Source organism: Nelusetta ayraudi, unplaced genomic scaffold, assembly GCF_046127955.1.
Source record: "Nelusetta ayraudi isolate G7.1 ecotype Tasmania unplaced genomic scaffold, CSIRO-AGI_Nayr_v1 ptg000003l, whole genome shotgun sequence".
In the NCBI taxonomy this organism is placed as follows: domain Eukaryota; kingdom Metazoa; phylum Chordata; class Actinopteri; order Tetraodontiformes; family Monacanthidae; genus Nelusetta; species Nelusetta ayraudi.
The window spans coordinates 3452260-3462264 of NW_027466053.1; the positions used below are offsets into that span (position 1 = coordinate 3452260).

Genomic DNA, 10005 nt, shown 5'->3' on the forward strand with positions numbered 1-10005 from the left:
ATGCAAAGTTTATTCAACTTTTAATTGATTACTTTGGAATCACTTTCTTACCCCCCCTCCCTTAGGGGACACTCCTCTTGCTCCACCTGAAGCGTGAAAGCCTCCAGGCTTCCTTTAGAAGGAAATCCTAAATCCATTAATTTTGAGGTTAGAAGAGTGATTCAAAGTCCATTAATGCTTTATTTTTGATGTTGGTCACAGATATGTGACTTCCAGATGTCTCTGTAGAAAGGAAAATAGAGTTTTTAACATTGTCTGATATTGAGATGTTCAGGAACATCTGTGTTGAGGATCGCCCCTTGGAATGTTCTGCAGAGAGATAACGGTCGTAAAACTAGCGCTGGCCGCCAGTGGTACCAGTCCCTGCCTGGAACCAGGTCGTCTGAGAGCGCTTTCGGAGTGGACTCCCAACTGTAATTTGTAGGTAAAAGTGTTCTTCCGAGAGCGGGTGTTTTACGGCTTTAAGATTTTAAGTAGCGATAGTCGCAGGGAAAGTAGCCTCACAGCCAATCAGGTATCTGTCCAAAACGCTCACACATACTGCCTGAGAAAGCAGATATGATTATTTTTCTCAACAAGAACTGTTCCTGAATATATATTTTACCTGCTGCTAATCTGGATTTGGTGGTAAATGTTTTTGTTAGCCCATTAGTGGAAGTTCTACAACATGTACCTGCAGCAGCACCAGACACTCAAAATGTTGAAAATAAAGCTCTCTTGTAAAAACTGTACCTTTGTGAGAAGGAGCTGTATAACATTTAAATTAAAGTTCATAGACTTGATAAATATAATGTGAGAAATTCAAAGTAAAGTTCATAAAGGTTTATAAATTTAAAATTAATCGAGAGAACTTTTTTGACCCTGCCTTAAAAAGAATCGAATCGAGAATCGCAATCGTTCAAATTCAAACCATGCCCAACCCTCGTGGTCGGTGGATAATAGCCCAGTAGCAGTTCCTTTGCTTTTGCGTCTGTCTTTTATGATGAAATGAACCTCATGGCATTTGTAGATGGTATAAAGTACCGGGACAGCGAACACAAAAAGGCAACTGCTCCCAGAGTGTTGCCCGCCGTGTTGTTACTGTCAGGCTGGGACTTGGGGCAGGACTCAGACGCAGAGGATTAATGGGAAACAAGTAAATTTATTTCACACAAGCAATTGTCCGCAGATCAGAGAGATCAAATAAAACAGGCTATAAGAATCCTATTCTCACTGATAACAAAATCAAAATCACTCGCATGGAGGAAAAAGGACTGACTAACTAACAAACGTACTATTCTAATGACAAAACAAAAAAATCACTCACAAGGAGGAAAAAGACTGACGAATTAACAAAAGGTCTACTCTAATGACAAAACAGAAAAAAATCACTCACGAGGAAAAAGACTGACGAATTAACAAAAGTTCTACTCTAATGACAAAACAGAAAAAAATCACTCACAAGGAGGAAAAAGACTAACTAGTAAACAAAATCCTATTCTAATAACAAAACTTAGCATTAACAAAAAATCACTCGATCTCGAGGAACAACCGTCTTACTGTGGACTCTTAAGGCAAAGGCTGTGGCTGTGAACCGGTTCGGGACTAGACGTGACGGACGAAGACACTCTGGCACAAGACAAGGGGAACGCAGACTATTTGAACACACAAGGGAACAAGGCACAGCTGGAAACAATGGGTAATTGGGTCAGATGAACAGGTGGAACATGAGGAGGGGTTGTGATCTGAAACGAGAGGAAGTTGTCAAAATAAAACAGGAAATGACGAGACAAAACCCCAAGACAAGACAAAACCTCACCACGGTGTGACAGTTACAGGAAAAAGAAGCGAAAATGACACCATGCTGTTGTTGTTGTGAATGTAAAAATAGAAACAAAAAAAAAGGAAACAAATGACATATATAGAACTCTATGTAGTATTCATCATGTGAGGCAATGCAAATAAAAAATTACATACACACATATATATATATATATATATATATATATACATATATATATATATATATATATATATATATATATATATATATATATATATATATATGTATATGTAGATATATATATATATATATATATATATTAAGGGTGTCAAAGTTAACGCGTTATTAACACACACACAGAGGAAGGCTTGATCAAAATACGTCTGTTTGATCCTAGAGATGCCGGCCAGTGATCATTATGAAAGAGGTCTTGAGATGGACACCTGAGTGTGTGTTTCTATTTACACACACACACACACCTACGAAAGTGAGCAACGGAGCGGGCTGGTGTGAACCACTACGTTGATTAACATGGGCGCTGAACTGTGTTACACCTTTTGTGTTAAATGGCTGCTGAAAAAAGGGGATGAATAGTTCAAGTTCGAGTTGAAAGTAAAATATACAAATTATGGTAGTACTAGTAATCATTACTATGTAATGTTACAGTTATGCCCATCTGTTATCTTTGTTGGGCTTGAGTTTATAATAATTTTTTTTACCCACGCATCTTTTGTTTTGTTAGTAGTACTTGTCATTGCTCCAACACGAATAAACATGCTGCATTTGCAGAAAGCAAGTATTTGCCTACTCCCATGTTGATATGATTATTAAAAAAATGGAAAAATATCAGTTTACGGTAGATTTCGAGCAGATAAAAAAATATGCGATTATCACTGTGGTATCACGATTCTGCTGCCCTTCATGAGGAGGCCGTTTTGGATGGTAAGTTCTCCAGCAAACGCCAGGTATGGCTGGAATGCCCTCTCTATGGAAAACTTATCCGGCCATCCCTCAGTGCAAAACTTCTTTAGCTGGATGAGGATTTTGTTGTTGTCCTGGTGCCTCTGAATTTCCCTAAGTCTTTTCTCAGTGGCGGGCAGACTGGTCATAATGGTGTCCACATAAAGGTTTGCCTCGTTCACAGTTCTCTCTTCGACCTCAGTCAAATTCTGGTCAGCAGTCTCTATCCCCTTCTGTGGCGGAAAACTAGTGCCCGTCAAACTACAGAGCCACAGTTTGGACGGGGCCGTTACTGGCTCACAGGCTGTTTTATATGACGTGGATGCTTCCGGATTCATTTCATCTTGCCCTCATTTAGATGTGAACGTGAGTGGCATTAGGGTCCCTTGTTTGGTTGACACTGGCTCAATGGTGTCTACGATTTTTTTGGAGCTCAGAGCTGCCAATGGCCTGAGTATCCCTTACCTCGGGTACTTGGAACTTGATGGGCGACTGTGTGGTAAAACCATGCCCCGTTGTGGTGTCCTGGTCGTGAGGGACCCACCTGGTGGCTTGCCGTCTCAAGTTCCTGGTGTTTTAGGGATGAACGTAATCCAAAAGTGCTATCAGAAGCTTTTTAATCAACATGGTGAAGCTTTGTTTTCGCAGGTCTTTGTCTCCAAAGCCCCAAAGCCAGTTGTGCAGGCACTGCAAAGGTGCCATCATGCTACCTCTCCTGCTGCTGCTCCGGATACTCCAGGAAAGGTGAAGGTCGGGGGTAAGAAAAGTTTGCGGATCCCTGGGGGAGTAATGAAAATGGTGCCTGTCACTTGTTCTGAGCAATACTCCGACTCTCCGGTTCTGTTTGAGCCTTTAGATCTCGGTTTGCCTGCTGGGCTTCTTGCTTCCCCTGCGTTGGTTCATGTTACCCGGGGCACGGCCTACATACCTGTTGTAAATGTTGGTTGTAATGTTGTTTTGTACCCCCACACAGCACTAGGTACTTTAGATTTTGTGAACATGGTTAGTCTTCCCTCCGGGGTCACTGAGATGCCTTCTGCTGTTGAGGCACCAACAAGTGTAGCCATTATGTCGTCTCAGACTACCTCCCTGAGTGTGCAGCAGCAAGTGGAGGACATCAATTTGTCTTCATTGTCTGTGGAAGAACAGTGCCAGGTGAGGTCATTGCTTGAACGTCATTTCTCGGTCTTTTCCACCAATGACACCGACTTGGGCTGTACCAATCTCATTTCGCATGATATCCCTTTAGTAAATGACACTCCAGTGACTCAGCGCTATAGACGCATTCCGCCATCGGAGTATGAGGTTGTTAAAGAACACATTAGTGGGCTGCTCTCCCGCCAGGTAATCCATGAGAGTAGTAGCCCCTATGTGTCCCCCATTGTGTTGGTACGAAAGAAGGATGGCAGCATCCGTCTGTGTGTGGACTACAGACAGCTAAATAGCAAGACCCGTCGAGATGCCTTCCCACTTTCACGCATTGAGGAGTCGCTGGATGTTTTGTCAGGTGCGTACTGGTTTTCCACTCTAGATTTAGCCAGTGGCTACCACCAGTTGCAAGTCACAGAGGCTGATCGTCCAAAGACTGCCTTTTGAACACCAATTGGGTTGTTCAACTGTTTTGCCGACTCCTCCGTCGAGTCCTGTGTCAAGACGCTGCTGCTTCACCGCTGCTGCCTCGCCGCCGCTGCTGCTTCACCGCTGCTGCCTCGCCGCCGCTGCTGCTTCGCCGCTGCTGCTTCGCCCCGTCACTGCTTCTTGGCCCAGCCGGTACCCAAACGTTATAGCGAACTAGGAAGCGCCATCGTTCTAGTTCGGGCCGGTTGGCCATTGTATTGTGTGTGTGCATGTGCGTGTGTGTGTGGGTAAGAGAGAGAGCGTGTGTTCGTGTGCGAGAAGGTGAGCGATTGTTAAAATAAGTTGCCATTGTTGTTTTTTTTTTATTGTATTAATTGTTGTTTTTCTTTCTTTTAGTTGTTGGAGACTGGTGGTGGCAGTACCAGTGTGGTGGTAGTGGAGACCCTCCACGTTTGGTGTGCTGTGTCTTGGGAGTGGTTTCCTTTTGTTTTGTGCACGTATTGTGCACAAGTATAACTTTAGACTTTGTTTTTTTTTTGTTGGATTTGTTATTTTCAGCTTCACCCCTCACACTGGTTCATGACCATTTAACCAGCTCCAGCTTTTGTTTGATTTTATTTAAGAAAAAAAAAAGATTTTATTCACAGTGTTTACGTACCTTACTAAACGTATCACAGCCTTCCTGCAGTTCCTCACAGCTGCAAATACATGGAGTCTGCAGCTGGAGGTGGCTGACAGTGTCCATGTTTGGGCTCCGTATAGTATAGTGCACCTCCGTATAGTATATATATAGTATAGAAAATACATGCGTCTACCTAGGTTAGCTAGGGCTACAGGTGGGATTGCAGGGCTAGCAAGCCACTATTTCCCTCCTTCCCCTTTGCTGCCAATACAAGAAAATGAAGAAAGTGAGGAAACATGAGGGGGAAAAATCAGCACAAGGTTCCTCACCTGCTCTTGTCTGCAGCTACAGCCAAACTCAACCACCTGAGCCTTGGTGGTCAGAGGCTTTTAACTAGCAAGCCCCTCCCTCTGGACCAACCCACAATGAAGTGGCAAATCACAAAAGCAGCCAATAGAAGGCATTCAATCAACATTAGAGGCTCCCTACCATCACTCTCACAAGAAAAAGAAAATAGACACAATTCCACTACTTCCCCCTGACAAGTCAACCCCTAAAGTCATAGCACAACACTCCTGATTGGATGATTACTGAAGCACATATGATGCTCCACTATCAGCAGCCCTGTGCAGATGGCTACTTCCTGTTAGCTCTATCAAGCAGCACTTCAGAGCAGCTCTGGTTCAGACCCAGTGACTATGGAGGAGGGAGACAGCAGTTAACAGAAGCCCTCAGCAAATAATGAAAGGATGAGTGTGTATGAATCAATAACCTGACTGGCCTCAACACACACTGTGTGTTTTCTGCAAATATACTGACTGAAAAAACATCTCCTTATGTTTGAACTTTTCAATGTATTCTATATTGTTGTCTGTTGGTTGAAATGATACTCTTCTTACGTTGACATTTGACTTTGGATTGATTGTAGATGATGGGAGTGGAACTCTGTTCAAGCCCTTTGGGCTCCGTTCCCTCCTTGCACTCTTGTGCTCAATAAATAAATACAAATACAAATATATGTGAGTGTAGGTGATGGTGTCAATGTTCAAATGTTTCTTGACAATGACAGAGGGGAATCTTTTTTTCCCTTGTCCTGTCTGGCCATTTTCATGATGGCTGACAGATTTGATTCTCAAAGGTGGAGCTTATGAGCCCAGGGTGTGAATCACACGGGTGGGTTCAGGAACGACCTGATGACTGGTTTGATTCTATTTTTTATGGATGAGTGATATTCTGGCCAGGACTGAGGGAGGGATAGAGAGAGAAAAGGAGAGAAGAAAGGGGATGGAAGTGAGGGGTTGGGAGAGCAACTGGCAACAATGTACAGGTATTGTGTAAAAAAAACAACAGATATTAGTTTACATAGTTAATGATCCAAAAATTAACTCATTCAAATAGTAAACAGATGAACTCAGAGCCGGTGGGGAAGAGATCCAGAGCAGTGAGCCCCCCTGGCCAGAGGCCACCAGCCCCCCGAAGAGCCAGGACCAGAGGGCTGGCAGGCAGACACCCCTGGATGGAGGACAGGGAGCACAACCTGGCCCCCAGATGGATGGGGACCCCCAGGGCAAGACAGTACCAGAACCATGCCCTGGACCAGAACCCAGCCCCTTCACCCACTGGACAAGACAAGGCAGGACAGAGAGGCTGGTCACATGGAGGAGCCTCTGAAAGACTGCTTTGACTCCACAGACTGGGACGCATTGCAGGGCTCTCACAACCACAACATGGACCAGATGGTTGACTGCACTATGGACTCTAGAAACTTCTGTATGGACACTGTTGTTCCAGTTGGATCTGGACGCTGCTTTGCCAACAACAAGCCCTGGAGAACCAGCGACATCAAGGACCTTCTGAACCAGGAGAAGAAGGTCTTCAAAGATGGTGAGCGACAGGAGCTCCAGCAGCTCCAGAGGGAACTCAGAGTCCAAGTCAAGGAGTCGAAGGAGCAGCACAGAAGGAAAAATGAACAAAGGATGCAGAACAACAATATGAGGGAGGTGTGGGAGAGGATGAAGAGCATCACTGGCTGCAGCTCAAAGAGAGGTGGCCACTGTTAGAAAGCTCCCCCGACATGTGTTGTTTTGTGGTCACCACTTGGGGGCGGTGTTGTACCTCTGTTGGCCACCGTCATTCAATCATTTATTATGTCTATGCCTGACTTCACCTGATAGCGCTGCCAGTCAGTCAGTCATCAGCCTCCCTGCACGTCACTGCCCCCTACCGGTGCGGCGCGGTACTTTCTGCCTCGCCTGGCGTATTTTCACTGTGCACTCATGGCCCATTAGAAAGAATACACTGGTCACAAACATTCATTGAAGGTATTAGACAGCCTGTGGAACTTAAGCAGGTGTAGTACATGAGTAATAGTAGTAATCGAGCATGATAGATAGATAGATAGATAGATAGATAGATAGATAGATAGATATTAATAAATTTTATTTGTATGGCGCTTTTAGAAACCTCAGACACTTTTCAAGGTCATTAAAATAATAAAATCAATAGTGTAGTGTGTCTGTTGATGACCAATTGAAGAACCAACCATCTCTTTGAAATGTCCCACTGTCGATCTCCACATGATCTTCTGCGCAACAGTTTGTCCTGTGAGCTCACTGGAAGAGTCTGCAGAGGAAGCAGAAGGTGAGGGTGTCTACCTCTCAGCTGCAGCAGCTCACCATCTTCACCACTGTGCTGACTGGTGGAGGCGTCACCACCATGTACTACCTACAGTAGAGTGAGTTCCATTCACTAACACCATTCACACTTTCACCTCTCTGTGTGTAGGAAGAACTCTATGTAGCTGCTTAAATGGATGATTCACCCAAAATAGATTTCAGTCATTTCCACTTATTTCACAGTGACAAACAAAACAAAGCATCCCAGCACTGCAGGCCACCAAACTACCAGTGTAGTTAGTGCCACATGGCAGGAATCAGGTTCTTGATGTCTGAAGATTCTGTTTGTCATGAACAGTCGGGTCGGAACCACAGTGGTGTCGTCTAGTTTGTTCTGGTGGGTGAACTACTGGAATCCACCACCATCAGGCTCAGTGATGCAGGAAGGATCCAGCATCCACATTAGTGGTGGATTCTCTCAAACACATCACAACCTAAAAAACATAATTTTAAACAGGACAGTTGACACATTGTGTCAAAACCCAGACTGATACGTCTCTGTGGGCCTGTTTTAGGGTTTGTACGTTCATTCAGGACCTTTCCTAGTGGTTATTCTGCGTATAGCTGTGTATCACATAGACAGACTCCACCACTGGTGAAATATCCTTTGAAACAGCACCTCTGCTCATGTTCTGTTATTCCATGTGTATGAAGACTTTTCAATTACTGCACTAAAACCACCAGTGCCACCTGCCAACTACAGGTGGCGTCAACCGGGTGAAGGACGAACTTTTGGGGGCCATTTTTCATCCATTTATTCATATTTTTGGATCTTCCGTCCAATTCAGAGACGTTCAGTGAGTCCAACTATCATCGTCTGGCTGTGGAGAAGTTGCAATCTTGCACTGAGGCTCTGGACCTGCTGGGGGCGCCGCCACTGAAGGTCCACAACATCCGTCTGACGGACGGAAACAACCACGTGGATCAGCACGCTGCTCAGGTATCCAATCCACCGATTGATTGATGGATTGGTTGATTGATTGACAGACCAACTCCTGAAAGTTGCAACGTCTTTTGCAGATCAAAATCCCGGTGGCTAGATCTAGAAGTTCAGGTCATGTGTTTACTTCTTCACTGAGAGACCCTCAAACCAACACGTCAGTCCATGCAGACGTCTTGACAACAGTGTGATGTGTTCAATGAAATCAGTTTTAAAGCCGTCCTCTGTGTTTCTGAAGAAACTTGATGTGGCCATGGTTTGGCTGTGAGATTTGTGTGCTGAGTGTGGCTCCCCCTGCCTGGGCTTGAAACATGCAGTTCTTCAGCTCCTGGACGGACAGATGATTGATCTGCTGAATCCTCCATCAGTGAGGCTTGATACGAAAAAGTGATCACCAGGTCTGATCACTCCAAATAAGACAGCATTATTGCTCAGTAATATATATATATATATATATATATATATATATATATATATATATATATATATATATATATATATATATATATATATATATATATATATATATATGTTGTTTAAATTTAAATATATTGTTAAATAAAACATTGACAATCAACTTTGCTCTACTTTTTTTTATTTATTTTTTGGTCTGTGATCAGATTTTTTTTTATTTATTTATTTTTTTATCAATTTCAGTTGATTTCCCTTCAGTCAGTAGAGCCGCTCTTGATGCACCATTGCATCCCGGAGGAAGTCCCACATACAAATAACAAAGACATGCACAACAATGACACTCAAAACACACTGTTCTCCAACTGCCACAGCAGCAACCAGGCCCCGCCCACCACATGACAGCAGTTTTACCCAGGGGTAAAACTGCAGTTTTACCAGTTTTACCCCTGGGTAAAACTGCTGTCAACTTTTTTTGTCAGCCATCTGTTTTTCTATTTTCTTTGATTGCCTTGGTTAGGCTTCAGTTTAGGTGTCAGGGTAAATGAGGTTACGTCCACCTCTGGACTTGAAAGGTCAGCTGAGGTCAAGGTCACACAGGTCAGTGGCTATCATAGTTTTTTATTTTCAGAATATTAAATCATTGAAATATAATGATTGAGATTTTGTCGTATTTATAATTCAATAATCGTTCTAGGTCCAATCACAGTGTTTGTGAGTCACTTTGTCTGTTTCAGATGAATCAACATGTTTTATCTGACTGATTTATTGATGATCATAAACCAGAAATGAAGTCTCATAAAAACAATATTTTCAGTCCAAAATTCATTCATTCATCTTCTATACCCGCTTATTCCAATTCAGGGTCACGGGGGTCTGGTGGAGCCTATCCCAGCTGTCTTAGGGCGAAGGCAGGGGGACACCCTGGACAAGTCGCCAGTTCATCGCAGGGCCAGATAGACACAAACAACCATTCACACTTACATGCACACCTACGGACAATTTAGAACGTTCAATTGACCTCACGTGCATGTTTTTGGACTGTGGGAGGAAGCCG

The 10005-nt window shown here is 43.6% G+C and overlaps 1 long non-coding RNA gene across 1 annotated transcript; it reads left to right on the plus strand.

Annotated features, from left to right (window-relative positions):
• Positions 1 to 7458: 7458 nt before the first annotated feature.
• On the plus strand, positions 7459 to 8937 carry LOC142890336 (uncharacterized). The gene is made up of 3 exons (XR_012927066.1): positions 7459 to 7656; positions 8386 to 8537; positions 8618 to 8937. It is a non-coding gene; the product is annotated as an uncharacterized LOC142890336 (long non-coding RNA).
• Positions 8938 to 10005: the final 1068 nt, after the last annotated feature.